Source organism: Schistocerca piceifrons, chromosome 4, assembly GCF_021461385.2.
Source record: "Schistocerca piceifrons isolate TAMUIC-IGC-003096 chromosome 4, iqSchPice1.1, whole genome shotgun sequence".
NCBI classification, from domain to species: domain Eukaryota; kingdom Metazoa; phylum Arthropoda; class Insecta; order Orthoptera; family Acrididae; genus Schistocerca; species Schistocerca piceifrons.
Window position 1 is genome coordinate 761,595,011 of NC_060141.1, and position 16,354 is coordinate 761,611,364.

The following is a 16,354-nucleotide window of genomic DNA, read 5'->3' on the forward strand; positions in this document are numbered from 1 at the left end:
GCCGCATGTAAGGCATACAGCTGGGAAGGCACAGCCTCTTCTCACTTCCGGGAAATGCCGAAACCGTGCGGCGGTAAACGCCGCCGGGCTTCCGGAAAGGCAGGGGGGCTTCGCCTGGCCCAAACACGGGAACGCCCTAGCCGCCTGCCGGAACCAGCTTATAAACAGCTACGGTCAAACGCTCCCTGTCTGGCAGGGGGGTTGCTGCATTTCCTAGGCAAAATTCTAAGGCATCTCTCAAACCACAAAGGGAAGTCTCTTTCGGGCTGAACGACCATTCTTATGCAGCTCACTGAAGAGGTTACAATGAGACACACGGTAGACGCTAAAACACTGAAGTGTTAGGAGAGAACTTCCACTCGCGAAAGTACCTGTGTAGAATAAACAACGAAATTTCTTACTACCATTCTCCCCGAGTAGGCAAATTTCACATCTATGTTGACGGCTATGACACAAGATGGTTGTTCATCAAGTTACGGAGTCAGGTGCCGCAGTGTTTAAGATCCTCTCTGCACTCTACGAGTGAAAATCGAATCTCTCTTGCCCGCATCTCGTGGTCGTGCGGTAGCGTTCTCGCTTCCCACGCCCGGGTTCCCGGGTTCGATTCCCGGCGGGGTTAGGGATTTTCTCTGCCTCGTGATGGCTGGGTGTTGTGTGCTGTCCTTAGGTTAGTTAGGTTTAAGTAGTTCTAAGTTCTAGGGGACTGATGACCATAGATGTTAAGTCCCATAGTGCTCAGAGCCATTTTTTTTAATCTCTCTTAAGCCTTTCCGAGGTAGGTTTCCGCAAGTTTGCTAAATCGCTTAAGGCGAATGGCAGGATGGTTCCTCTGAAATCGCAAACGCCCCAGTGTTTACTAGAAACGTATGCGTTAATCCAAAACTCAAAGTCGAAGCATCACGAAAGCAATGAAGGGAAATAAAATTTACGAAACGAAATAAGTTCGATATGTGGTACAGCGACGCACGTCCATGAAATAGGAACAACTACAGCTCAAATTTCTCGTAAGAAAATCTGTAATATAGTTTACTGATTAAGAGAAATTAAAAGTAAATCAAATAAAATAAACTCTTAAAAAACACGCACCACGAAGTACTGTAATTATCCGAATGGGTCGGAAATCGGCCAGGAATATCACTGATTGGAGTAGAATTGTCTTCATCGATGAGTCCAGCTTCGAACTAAGCCCCGATGACCAACGAACACGTGAGTGAATACGTCCCGGGCAGCCGTGGGATACCAGCCTGACTGTTCCCCGCCGTTCTGCCCGAAAACCAGGAGTTATGGTCTGGGGTGCCACTTCATTTCATTTTGTAGCAGAGCCCCTTATAACACAGCGGTACGTCGACGATACGCTACACCCCGCCCAAGCCATCCAGGACTTATACATTTCAGCAAGATAATGCCAGCCCTCACGCGGCAAGAGTTTCTACTGTTTGTCTTCGCGCTTACCAAGTCCTTCCTTGGCCAGCGAGGTCGCCGGCTCTCTCCCCAACTGAGAACGATTGGAGCATTATGGCCAGCGCCCTCCAACCAGCTCAGGATTCAGACGATCGAACTCGCCAATTCGACAGAACTGGACACGATAACCCTCTTCAGGACACCCAACAACTCTTTCAATTAGTGCCTAACCGAATAACTTCTCGACCGGCCGGAGTGGCCGAGCGATTCTAGGCGCTACAATCTGGAACCGCGCGACCGCTACGGTCGCAGGATCGAATCCTGCCTCGGGCATGGATACGTGTGCTGTCCTTAGGTTAGTTAGGTTTAAGTAGTTCTAAGTTCTAGGGGACTGATGACCTCAGAAATTAAGACCCATAGTGCTCAGAGCCATTTGAACCATTTTTGAATAACTTCTTGCATCAGGACCAGAGGTGGGCCAACGCGTTACTGAGTTACTCAGCTTGTGAAGCTCCTTCTCTTGAATAAACTACCTAATTTTGTGAAATTGTATTCATTTGTTTCTTTGTAAATGTGCATGACATCTACCGATTTCCGTCCCATTCGGATAATTCTTTCGTGGTGCTTTGGCGAAGGAGAAAAAAGATTAATAGAAAATTTTCCCAAAATAAGACGCTCGCCAGCGTTTGGTCCTTTCTTGCAGCGGACGGGCCCCTTTCAGGATCTTGCGGCAACCTACCTCCCAACGAACGGACGCAAGAACCGCGCAACCGTTATAAGGGACGTCACTGACTTTGTAGTTCGTGGCGGTCGATCTGCCGCGTGCACTGGCTTCTTAGCGTTTCCTCTCTTCTACTGGCGTCAACAATCCTAAAGATGGTCTGAACACCCTTGTGCTTTATAATGGATGCACGTACTAGAGGTGCCTCCACTTAACCGATTTACACATACGAGGACTCCGAACCGTAAGTCGACTTCATTTTTCACATTGACAAATCAGGGATTTATCAAGCGTTAAGTAACATGAAGTGGTCCGCAGACTGACAAGTTGTCTGGCACCCCCTACGGTACCGAGCCACATAATCTTTGCTTAGGTATAGTGTATACTGATTTGAACCATTGGGGTCTCATTGTATAAGCGAAAAGAAACCGTAGATTCAAAATCGTCTGTGTAATTGTGTTGTTTTTTTTTAATCTGCAAGTTTACTTGGAAAAAAAACTAAATGACAACGAAATGTATCAGAGAAATTTAAAAAAAACGGTTTCCCGCTGTAAAGTACAGTTACTCGTATAAAAATGGCCTGATAAAAGACCTCATGTTTCGATTAACAAAACTGAAGCACACAGGTGAAGTCTAGTTGAGACAAACCTACAAACCGAGCCACATTAATTCATCATTGTTTGTCATAGAATATTTAACCGCAAGGAATTTCCGAGAAGATTTTTAGCCAGACGTTGGCTGGACACGAATCACAAGCAATTATGCTCGGTTGTGCCCCTTACAAGACTCAACGGGGAACTTGTAGAAAGATAAAGCGACGCAAGCCTGCCGAGAGAACGAAAGAGTCGAGACAGAAAGAAAATAAACACACGAAGAATCAGTTAAGTTAATTCTGTAGAAATTGCTTTTGAAATGGTGAGAACATTCTCATCTCAATAAGAGAGTTTAAATGCGGAACGTTTAATTGTTTTAACCTTCTGCAAATCTGTTTCCTTATATACTACTCCCTTACACTTGTTAGATCTCATTACTCATATTCGACAAAAGCGTAATTTTTCATTACGTTTTTCCTGCATGGCATGAAAATGACATTTCTGAAGCACCGTACGCTCATTGCTATTTCTATCGTCGTCATTACTATTATTATCGCCTTTTAACAACGGTTGCAGTCAGCTCTACTCGAGGTTACTTCCAGCTTCCCGAAGGGTAGATCTGGTGTGTTAAGTGATTTTTAAAATCACAGCACAGATCTGGCCGGCTCCCGTCAGCAATATACCTGGTACTTCACTGACTTTACTACGTCCTGGGACTCTAGACTTTTCCCCTGACGGAACCCACTTAGAGACCCCTGGTACAACACCTTGTTTATTTTGAAGATTAATAAAACTTTCAAAAAATGAGAAATACTTGTTTTACTCAGCGATTACTTCAGCTGAAAACCGTAACTAAGTCATAATAAAAAATTAGTATTGTGAAAATACAGAAAAAAACTCCATGTCATTAACAGTTATCGCGTAGCAGTTACTTATTTCCCGTAGAACACCACAGTTCAGAAAACCCTGCTCTAGACAGAGCGCGCTTCAGGGTACATGCTAGTGATCCGAGGGTAGCAGTGATGCGGTGGTGACATAATTTTTTACATTCCTCATTTATTATTATTATTATTGTTACTTACTACTCATTTTCCACATGTATGTTAACTTGCTAAAGATGCCTTGTCAGATGCAAGACAGGGTTTGTTGTAGCCCCTAATATTGCCACGTGGAATAAAAGTATGAATAAATAACATAATACTGACGCAATAGATTTAACGTACACCAGCGATAAGTATTTTATTGTCCAACTGTTCGACATTTCTATGTCGATCGATTCGGTAGTACACAACCTGGTTGCAGGTTCACCACTTCTCACGGTAGATTTTAGTAGAAAGTAATATAAATGTAAGAGTTACCTATTACTTCCCACCCCCTTTGTATTATTCATCTCTCATTTACGTTGTTGTTGTTGTTGTGGTCTTCAGTCCTGAGACTGGTTTGATGCAGCTCTCCATGCTACTCTATCCTGTGCAAGCTTTTTCATCTCCCAGTACCTATTGCAACCTACATCCTTCTGAATCTGCTTAGTGTATTCATCTCTTGGTCTCCCTCTACGATTTTTACCCTCCACGCTGCCCTCCAATACTAAATTGGTGATCCCTTGATGCCTCAGAACATGTCCTACCAACCGATCCCTTCTTCTGGTCAAGTTGTGCCACAAACTTCTCTTCTCCCCAATCCTATTCAATACTTCCTCATTAGTTATGTGATCTACCCATCTAATCTTCAGCATTCTTCTGTAGCACCACATTTCGAAGGCTTCTATTCTCTTCTTGTCCAAACTATTTATCGTCCATGTTTCACTTCCATACATGGCTACACTCCATACAAATACTTTCAGAAATGACTTCCTGACACTTAAATCAATACTGGATGTTAACAAATTTCTCTTCTTCAGAAACGCTTTCCTTGCCATTGCCAGCCTACATTTTATATCCTCTCTACTTCGACCATCATCAGTTACTTTGCTCCCCAAATAGCAAAACTCCTTTACTACTTTAAGTGCCTCATTTCCTAATCTAATTCCCTCAGCATCACCCGACTTAATTAGACTACATTCCATTATTCTTGTTTTGCTTTTGTTGATGTTCATCTTATATCCTCCTTTCAAGACACTGTCCATTCCATTCAACTGCTCTTCCAAGTCCTTTGCTGTCTCTGACAGAATTACAATGTCATCGGCGAACCTCAAAGTTTTTATTTCTTCTCCATGAATTTTAATACCTACCCCGAATTTTTCTTTTGTTTCCTTTACTGCTTGCTCAATATACAGATTGAACAACATTGGGGAGAGGCTACAACCCTGTCTTACTCCCTTCCCAACCACTGCTTCCCTTTCATGTCCCTCGACTCTTATAACTGCCATCTGGTTTCTGTACAAATTGTAAATAGCCTTTCGCTCCCTGTATTTTACCCCTGCCACCTTCAGAATTTGAAAGAGAGTATTCCAGTCAACATTGTCAAAAGCTTTCTCTAAGTCTACAAATGCTAGAAACGTAGGTTTGCCTTTCCTTAATCTTTCTTCTAAGATAAGTCGTAAGGTCAGTATTGCCTCACGTGTTCCAGTGTTTCTACGGAATCCAAACTGATCTTCCCCGAGGTTTGCTTCTACTAGTTTTTCCATTCGTCTGTAAAGAATTCGTGTTAGTATTTTGCAGCTGTGGCTTATTAAACTGATTGTTCGGTAATTTTCACATCTGTCAACACCTGCTTTCTTTGGGATTGGAATTATTATATTCTTCTTGAAGTCTGAGGGTATTTCGCCTGTTTCATACATCTTGCTCACCAGATGGTAGAGTTTTGTCAGGACTGGCTCTCCCACGGCCGTCAGTAGTTCCAATGGAATATTGTCTACTCCGGGGGCCTTGTTTCGACTCAGGTCTTTCATTTACGTTAAATGTACGTAATAGTTACCGTGGTACTGGAGGGATATTCATCCGCTTTGTAATACAGCATTTCTTAATCTGCCGTGCAGTTCTAGTTATTTATAACGAGAAGTGTTAAATAAGGAGCGAACGTAGAGCTCGGGATAATCTGTCGACCAACCTGTCACCACAATCGCTACTTAGATTTCACATCAATTTGGCTTTGGTAACTCGTAAGCTAATCTAGACCTGGGGCTACGCTACAGATCAGTCTGACACCACAACCAAGATTTCTGACGGTGGGGGAACCATCGCGGTCCATCCCAACAGATCTTTACTACGTATATCTGTAAAGTATGCAAAATTAGACCGTGAGGAAACAACGTAAAGCAGGGAAAACGTATGCAGAGTGGGTATGAACAGTTGCACAGCGGGCGTAGGGGAAGGCGTTTAGTTCGGCAGGCTGGCGCGGGCGCTCGTGGTGGCGCTGCTGTCGCTGCTCGCCAGCTGATCTCGCGTCCACCGCCAGCTGGCGCGCCAGCTGAGCCGTGGCCTTGCTGCGGGACAGTGTGTGCCCCCACCGCCTCCAGAGCCTGCCGTGCCAGCCTAACGACTTTCTTCTGATCCGACCGACAACATCGCCTGGACCTGAAGCGGCAGCGCTGTATAGTCTACGCGGGCCTGCAAAGCGCTCGATAGGTTTTCCAAATGATTTCGGTGTTCTCTCTGTTGCAATACACAACCCATTGTGGCCGTATTAGCTTGCAAATGCATAACACAGTGCCTGCCCATTCCAGAAATGAGTCAGAGATTAGACGCTTTTGTAAATACGCAAACTATAATCTTTATGTAAGACGATGCGGGTCTCATTGCTGAGCGGACGTCGTTCGAAGCAGGATCATGTCTGCGGGCGGTGCTAGAAGCACGTCACGTTACGCTCTGCCATAAATCGGTGTTAATACTCTTCCATTTTCTACGAATCTCGGTGTCTCACAAACTATGCACCTATAATGAACAATCTGATGTGTTCATTGCTAAGCCGTCCTGCTGTTCCGAAAATAGTGTTTCTAAAACTTGTTTCAACGCCAACAATCCGTTTTATGATCTGTAAATACAAAGTAACAAAGTAAAAATGAGGTATTCTATAATAGCAAGAACCCACGCAACATACAGCAGAAATAGAGTTAATAGAAAGTCACCATCAAAGAAAAATGGATGAACACGGACTCGTGGAAGACCATTTCGATTTCCGGCAGCCAGCTGGGAAAGCGAGAAGCTATTCTAGCACTCAGTATCTTGCACCTCAATAATATGCGCACTTTGAAAAGATATACGAAACCGGAAATTAAAGATGATAGCGATGACTGATATCAAAATCGCCAGAAGCGAAATACAGCATTAGATAAGATCTGTTATTTAGGCAATAAGATTATAAAGGCAACAGTTTCTGCACGGAGATAAGAAAAATGTTGGAAACAAGAAAACATGTAAATAAGACAACTACTGGTAAACAAGTCAGTATGGAAAAAAATAAAACATGTTCGAGCTTTCACTGTCGTTTGTTTCCAAATGGTCGTCAAAGCAGGACTCCTTGACGTTCTCATCGCTTCTTTTCAGTTGCCAATTAAGACGCGACATGGAAGAAGATAAACAAGTAACAAATGAGCAGATAAGAAATCCAGTGAAGGAATTTCACATGAAATAAACGAAACCAGAAGCACCGTTACCATCGTTTAGAAGACGAAAACGCGAACAGTTGGGGTGAAAAAGATGAAGAAGGCCTTTGCCAAAAATTACAGAATTATTCTAGAGATAAAGAAAGTCAGATAAATCAAATACGGGTATGCGAAACAAAGTTATCTATAGATGGACACTGCGACAATGCCTGTAGAAAATGACCATAAAACACGGTCCGACAGTTAACAACATTCACCGCGTCTAGTCGTACACCAACAAGTTAGAGAAGCTGTTGTCAGTTTCTTATTATTTAGCAGCAATTAAGAACTAAACACCTGTTTCGCAATAGCAAGCCTTTATTAAGTAGCGGATGTCAGATGGCCGTGATGCAACCGTTGTGTAATGCTAAAATTGATTTGGTGCGCAGTTTAAGAGAGAATTTTATTTTGCCACCCTGTAGGAAATGTATACCTCGTGTAGGTTTTAAACTAAGAGTGGTTCCCTAAATCGATTTTAGCGGATCCTTCTGAAAAAGAAACACCAAATTTCCATCATCCTCCTTCAATTCGAGCATTCCCCATTAACCTCCATGTCTACGGGACGTTAGTCGACTATCTTCCTTTTTTTCCTTCTGGACCGTTGACCTTCCTGGACGTAAGTGCCTCTGCTTATCTCTGTTCCGTTACGATTACCCGTACAACTGGTAGTAAGTAGTATTGGACTGCCTATTATACGCAGTATAAAAAAGGCAAATGTGGAAATGTAATATACGAATTTTCTGTTTAGATGTTAATCGTGGGAATGCGTTTCACTGAAATGAGTGGAATACGAGTAGGTAAGAATGCTTTTTATATAAGAGAACTTCAGATCCGTTTGATTGTGTTACGGCAATTATAACTCAATAAAATGAAATGAAAAATTACAACAAGCGCTGTTCGCGTACAAAGGATTCTGGAATGTTAACCTGATCCAACCATCCACCTTTGTATTTTCACAAATTAACCCGTGCAGATGCCGCTATAAGTTCTAGTAATAGACCTTGACTACCGTTTTCGACGCTATTCTTGTTATGTTTCTGTTCTGGACATATTATGATCTAATGATTGTGGCAACACTCGACCTGAGAAAAAAATTAAAGTTGCAATTCAGCTGGTAACAACTCCCATTTTTTTTCTATAACGTACAATCTCATATCGAGATGGGGCGTTACGTAACAAGATGTAAAGAAAAAGAAGATGAACTCGTTAGTGGTACGTGTCATAGTCAACAGGCAATATACAAAAGAGTATCTGGTGTTACGCTCACGGTTTGCGCCATAAAAGTACGCAATGCAGCTTCTACTCTAATGAAGCAGCGACAAAAGGACACAGTATACAAGCTGCCGCGCTTTCTGATGTCTGCAGTATCGACATAGGCTAAATAATCCCAGCATTGCTACCGTCATCAGGTTACGCACCTTTGCGTGAGTAACGGACGATGTGCAGCACAGTCGATCCCTGGAAACTAGTTTGACAAATTTACTTTTGAAGCAGAATTATAGATCTCCTCTGGCGTGGAACTGTTCCGACCTGTCGTTTCATTTATTGATCACACGTATATAGCTCTTCCCTCGGATGGAGGACGTTAGGTAACTAACCCATACTGCTTTTGTCTCGGCAGAGTTGAACGTCCGCGGGCAGCGAAGGCCACACACAAGGAACTTGAGCTCGCTACGATTCACTGAAAACAACGGGAAGTCTATTCACAGAGACCACATTTGAACTGAACGAACGTATTCAACATCTTGAACAGTGCTATGCAGTTTCTTTCCATACCTAATTTTCATTGATTTGTTCTTATTCCATTGGACCAATCAATCAAATCATGCACAGAACTTGCTGAATAAAAATATGCACGTAATAGAACATTGAACTGTGAAATGTAATTACGAAAACGAGATAGAAAAATAATAACACGTATCAGAACTAACTTCACTTCGTAAAACTAATGATCGGTAAATAAAGGTAAAGGTGTCATCCATGTTTTATCACTAGGAACCATCGTGTAATTCGCCAATAACGATCTGGAAAGAACATGAAAACCGTAAACTAGATAGCACTGTGGTAAATAAGCATGTATCGGTGAATGCAGACTTTCCTGGCGAATACCACTGATGAAAAGCTCTCGGGTTTCCTGTGTTAAAATACAAGGCTGGAAACCCGACCACTTTTCATTAAGCCTGTATCTTCTCGCATTCTCCTACTTTGCAGTGGATTATAACGAATTACAAATAGCAGAACACAATTCGGTGCACCAACAAATATTGCTACAACCAACAGCAGTTTGCCTACAGGAAGTCAGCAATTTGGGTTTGAAAATCTGTGCTGTGTTCCTAGCAGCCCTCAGCTCTTGTGGAAGGCTGTGCGAGATACGTAAAGCAAGAAGCAGCAGAGTGTTTTGGACATTGGTGAAGAATATGGTCTGTTGCATCAGGAAGAGCATCCGGCCATTAACATTGCCAAATCAGAAAGTAGCACGCCAACCCAGTGGCGACGAAGGAGAGGAAGTTAAGGATGTGCCCGCAGTATAAAGGTCTTTCCTCCGCCTTGTCTGCACGAAATAGAGGCTGCTGTCCCGTCTAAATAAGTTAATTTTTTATAATCAAATACTCCAAATGCGACTAGATGTACCGTGATCTACGGTAACATCCCCCACCCCCACCCCCCGCAATTAGACGTGCCGCAATGTCAGTATGTAGATATCCGGCTTGTTAAATATAGACTGTTGAAGTAACGACGCTTATGGTCGTTGTAATACGATTTGAGTTAAAAAGATTATTAACAACTGAATTAATTTGGTTCAGTGTTCGTCCGCTTCGGTAGCTTCGCGCTCAGCGCTGCGGATTGCTAACTGAAGGGGCTCGGGTTCGATTCCAGGACGGGTCGGAGATTTTCTCCGCTCGTGGACTGGGTGTTGTGTTGTCCGTACGTTCGTATCGCCATAACTGACGTTCCACTCTTCAGATGGCTCTGTGGGCACGTTCGAAAGCCAACAAAAAATAATAACAACAAAATGCGGAATTTCAGAGTCTGGAAGCAATGTGAAGTATTGCGACGAATGCTTTCACTATGGAAAGTGTGTTTTGTCTGTTGCCGCTGCACTAGGTCACGGATGCTGTGTTTGTGTACGCCGCGATGTTATCTGTTGGCAAATGGCTGCTAAGAAACAAAGACGGTGTTACGTAAAGGCGTTCTATATCGGCCCTGCTGGCGTCATAATACAACACCTCTGCTCCGCGCACGTCAATCCTACCGCCAGTTAAAGCAAACACACAAATCAGTTGCTTTATTCACTTGGTTTCTTTTGTCAGGTTCAGTAGGTATTCAGTGAGCCAAAGTTATTCGATCGTTCAACGACCGTGAGATGCTTAACTCACGGAAGAATAAAACTGGTATTGGAAATCTGCTGGGAAGCGAACACATTTCTATTACGATAGCCAGTAGCGACGTATTGAGACGTAAGTCGTAATCACCAACTGGTTACTGCAGTGCCTTAAGAAGATCGTAATTGACACCATAGGTCGTTGTGACCACCCTTTTCTGGGATTACAATACACTATGAGAACTATAGAGTTACCCGTAACTGTACTACACAGAAAAACAGGGTGAAAATAAGCGATGCACAGCAGCTTTCGCATTTCAGTTTCTGGCTGCATATAATGTTTGCCGCGAAGGTAGTGTTAGTCAGTTTCTGCTAAAGATCCATAACGTTTTACTTTTAACGACAGCTTTGCAGTCTATCTTCAGTCCAAACATTGAAGATAATGAACATCACTGATTATTTGACTACTTTGTGATGTTAAAATATGACGAGCGTGTCTTGTTATAATTGAGTCATAGTTTCTTTTTGTCATGGCATGTCCCAAGTGCTAAGCCATCAAGTAATACTCTAAGCCTGGCGTTTTTTACGCGTATCAATTGTTATTCGAAGGGAAAAAACAATACTTTATTGCAAGAATCACTTTCTTCTCTTGTGTCAGCGTGCGGGAAGTGGCGTCAAGGTCAACGTGACAATATCCGGCCTTTACGGCCTGTCACATGAATGTGCATGATCGTTACCTCTGAACGTTGTTAAAACCTACTGAAAAAGAAAAGGCTTGTTAACTATGAAGTAAGTTTCCTTATTTGTATTAATCATGTAGCCTCTTAGATCTGCGTTAATGCGTAGCGGGAAAAATGAGTAATGGAGCACATTAGCAGGAGAACGGCAGATATAATAAAAGAACTGCTCCCTGGTGACGCCATCAGCTTGCGAAAGCTTCGTGTTCTTGACAGCGACTTGAACGTCGCCTTTCATATCGCGAAAGCAAACTGGTAGCCCGCCCTTCATCAACGCTGTAATTGTTGAAACATTTTGTGTCCATTTTCCTGATCACAAACTGCAAATGATATTTCACGCAGGTGATACCAGTGTCAGATATGAGGAGAGAAATCGTAACAAATGTGACAAGATAATTCGTGAATGATCCGTTCGTTATAGAGAACGAACAGTCCTTTCATTTGATCGACGTGCAACGTCTTGTTTCCTGTGCCGTTAACAATGCCAATATTACATTTTATTCCAAATCGGAAGCGTTTCGTTTTCGGTAATTCAACAGAAACATCGACAGAGAAGGCCACTCTCTTTGCTATCGACCAAAGTGCAGCAGAAAACGACAAAATAACGCAGAACTTTTTATCAGCAAAAACATCAATATTTCAACTAATACATCAGCAACTGAAACAATTACTGAGAAATATGTTTCGTAAAATAAGAACATAATGCACAATGTAAAACGAAAGACAGTTTCCGCTGTTTTACACAGCATTATTTTTGTAAATATTCGGAAAGAGTTCGTTAAGAAGAGGGACACTAACTCAGCCATATGATTTACGGAAAGCAAAGAAACATTTATCAGCATGGGCGACGAGGATTTGAATCCGCTTCTCCTAAATAAGTCTCCAAAATTTGAAGAAACTGTGTTTTGCTTTCGGAAAGCAAACGTGAGATACAGTCTTTGAGTTTGGTAAACGAAGTCGTAACTCGAGGTGGAAATGCCAAGGGCAGTAGTTTCGAAACTTAACATAAACTGATACAAAACCGCAACAAGTCATTGTATATATTTTTTCGTTACTTTCTCGTTACCAGATCGAAAGAATTTTGGCTCAACTCCAGACGGATATGCTGTTTACAGTGCTCAAAGCACGTTAACGTATCACTTGCCATTGCGGGCAGATACTTACGGCGAAGAGAAAGCTCGACGATCCGCATTTTAATTTTGCACGTAGTAAATTCAAGGTCTCAAAAAACGCCAGAGACAGGCTACAATAAACGAACAGACGTTAGTTGTCAGCTGTTGATCGAGATCGCATTTATGCTTGCGATTTTCGTCGGAGTATGCAATTATAAACTTTATCCTAAACACTGTGCATGAAGATAAAGTTTGCATCAATTTGTGTAGTTTCTAGAATACACAAACTGCTGACTTATACATAATGCACTTTTACATGCTACAGCTCATTCCAACAGAAATCGCATCGAATGCAAGCGGAGTTTCGTTCTCGTTTTGTAACGCACAACAGAGTTTCGTTTATTTTACTCTTACGCCAAGATATTTGAAATCCATTCTTACTACGCGCAAAATGTGCAAGTGCTTTGTAGTGCGATGTGCCAATTGACGTAAGACGAGTATTTCAACACTGTAAATAGCATCTTACAGTGGCAGAGTTTCGACGTTGGAAAGTTTTGAAAAAAGTTGTTTATCTGTTAACAGTGAGATTTAAGGCCATTATTGATTACAGTGGCATACGCTGTATTCCGTGTTTTATTGCCAGTCCAATTCGGTATATATATCGACGTTTGTGTTTGGCCCTAGCAAGCGGTCCTGGTAGCGCTGTGTTGCCAGCTGTAGTCAGCTGATTCGCGCTATTGCGAAATGTCGTCAGGCAAAACTCGGCTGTGACTCACCAGCGCACGCGAAGTGGAGAAGTAAAAGAAATGCAGGCTTTGTTAAATGTCAGAGCCGGGAGGACGCCTCGTATCTGCCGAGCGAACGCAGGTTGGCATTCGCGTCAGCTGTCCTTTGTTTGCTGGCGCGGGTAAGACAAAGGCCGCAGGTTGCCGACACGACGCAGGCCGTTGCCCGGCTGCTGAGACGCGATTTAAGCTGAGCACAGAAGACGCACACTCTACTCCCTAGGTACTCGAACTTATGGGTAGAGGCACCTCGCTTGTTGTACGCCGTAGGCCGTTTTTAGAACAAAGAATATCTATCCGCTACAGAAAACTGCTTCGTACTGCAAGTCCCGTAGTGTTTGCTTAGCGGCGAGTTTACACGTTCGGCGTAGGCGTGAACAGGCGCGGCGGCAGACAAAGGTTTGTCGGTGCGCTGTTGCGAACACCGAGCAGAGTCGAGGCCTGGGGCAGCTGCTCGCTGCCTGTATCGATCAGCGGCTTCGCCTGCCCCGGTGAGAGGTGGTGCACCTTGCAGAGGGGAACGGCTCGCGGGAGCGGAAAGGTCGGCAACGGCGCGCAGCGGTTCAGCGGCTAGCGAAGAGCGCCGCGCTAGGCTGAGCGCCGGAAACTGTGTGTGGTACTCACTGGAGTCTGCGCGCACTGGACGGGGCTGGCGAACCAACTGACGGCGCTCAGCTGACCGGTCGCGCTGTCAGGCAGCAGGGGCGTCGCGCCGGGAGGGGAGGGATGGCTGCCGGTCGGGTGGGGGGCGCAGCGCACCAACAGCTGCGCGAGCCCAGCGACTGTCACTCACAATCGATACCCACGCGCCAGCGCCAGCTCGCTCCCTACTTCGATTTCCAGGCACGTCGTTGGAAACAAAAACATAGCGACATTGAACTTAACTCAGGGGTAGTTCCTACGTTAAGAGTTGTCTCGTATTTTACAGACGTTTTATTGCTCAAGACTAAAGGTTTGAAAACCTATGATTGTAGGTACATTACACACTATTTTTAGAATAAACATATAACTAATTAATTGTTCATTTTCAGTCTGATTTCGAAGAAATCGTCATCTGTCGGATTTGAGCATTTTTGTGTACTAACAAATCTGTAGTAGAAATTCCATTTAGAGTATGCTGTTGGAATTAAATGTAAGTGATCTTGTCCTGAGAGCTTAACAATTTGAAAAATATCAGACTTACTTCGCCACGAATTTGCACTCCTAAGATCGTTCATCGAACCAATAAAAAATCATTACGGATTGGCGTAAGGTTCTAATCGTTTATAAAAACTCAGACAAAAATAGTCGCATACATACCACATGCTGATACACCGTTTTCTCAAAGTTCTTACACTTCTTTAGAAAAAATTGTGGTCTTTCAACTTGTACAGCTTTTGTGGTATCCACGAAAGAATGTTTAAGAAAAATTGAGGGGGAATGGAATGGATTCAGTTTCGATTTTTCTTCGTTTAGTAATTTGATATTTATTTTTCTGGAAATACAGATATACTTTCAATTCTTAACACAGTTTCATTATTCAATATTTACCTGACTAGGAAGATGTGACGCTGTTAATTTTGTAATTGTAAAATAATTACAGGACTAAGAACAGGGAGAAATAATGCAAAGGACGGGAGATGCAAATCTTAAAAAATTCAATAAGTAATAAAGAAAATAAACTCAGTACAGTAATGAAAGCGAGCATCGAACACCCGTCTGTTTCTTTCCATGGAGTTTGAAATACGCAAGTAAATTATTCCATTCTCGGCATTGAGAAAAAAACCTGCTTACTACTATCAGTTTCTTAGTTCCATTTTCCTTTAGCTTTGTGCGTTGTCATATTTACTCATATTGTTAATATAGCATACATCGTTACCACTTTGTTTGCAACGTAGGACAACACATCCGAAGTTTTCAACTGGGATTAAGTAGAATGTATCATATGCAACAAGGCGAATGTTTGAATAAAGAAGCTGGTAGTATCCTACAGTTCTCCAATAGCTCTAACATAATAAAACTGTGATTGTGTTAGAACATCCTGTTGAGCAAAACTAGAACGTATGAAAGATTTTCAGGGCAGATTAGTAGATTATTGTAGGATAAATCAACAAATAATTGTTCAGATACGGTGAGTCTTCTCTCTGCTGTTCATGTACGATTACTCATCATTGAATTGGTTTCTCCACATTGGGAAGGAAATTGTCGATGAAGGTTTTATGATAACAGTCTTCTTGACTGTTAACCCAGAAGCGGAAAGATAAGTGAATGGAAAACGTCAGAATGTTTGAGATGCAACAGTATCTATGATATTAACTTCATAAAAAGTCACTTTGTTCTTTCCATAGCCGTTGTACCTTATAATGAGATGATTCTGTTGTGAAATCATCTTTACATCTACTGTTATAATGTCAAACTGCGTTTATTTGTTCTCTCAATTCTGAACCATCCCCATTAATCCATATAAAACTGGTAATATTATGACAAGTATATTCCACACTATGGGCACATTAGGGGAGCACGAGTTGGAGTAGCGACAAGACTGTTACCTCTTCTGATGAACAGCAATACACATTTCTGTCAAAAGCCGAGTTTGTGTCCTCTAGCGAACTAAAATTCTACCATAAAGCTAAAAATACCATTGAACCTTTCTTTATTTCATTATATCCATTTTTTTTCTTCCTGTATTAATCGAAAACCCTGTTCCACTGCTATATTTGCACAGTATGATGAAATATGTAAGGATTTGGTGGCTGGTGCTTCAAATTTTTAAAATTCCCTGATTACCAAAATCTGTGATACTGACCTTTTGCGGTACTCTGGCGTGTGTTGTTATAGCTTGTTTTCACCTAGGTCATGGAAAAATAACAGAAATTGAATCTCTCTGCCATTCTAGCATAATTGTGGTGGAAGATGAGTAGCACAAAGCAAATAGTAACAATTCGATCAGAAAGTAAACAAAAAGCGAAAAGGAACAAACACGATCTTAGTTATTTCAGTATGAACGTGTAGGATTACGATTCGCAATATTTTGAAAATCGGTTCATCACTTTTGTACCTAAACACTTACAGCTAACGTTATCTTCGCTTTTGTAAGATAGAACTAACATTTCAATGGACTT

General features: G+C 42.4%; 1 protein-coding gene across 1 annotated transcript in view; it reads right to left on the reverse strand.

Moving 5' to 3' along the window:
- Positions 1-13,940, reverse strand: part of LOC124794717 (tumor protein p53-inducible nuclear protein 2) — a 78,715-nt gene extending 64,775 nt beyond the window's left edge. The window contains exon 1 of the mRNA XM_047258300.1: positions 13,878-13,940. The gene's annotated coding sequence lies outside the window, so the exon portion shown is untranslated. The remainder of the gene's footprint in view (positions 1-13,877) is intronic.
- Positions 13,941-16,354: the final 2,414 nt, after the last annotated feature.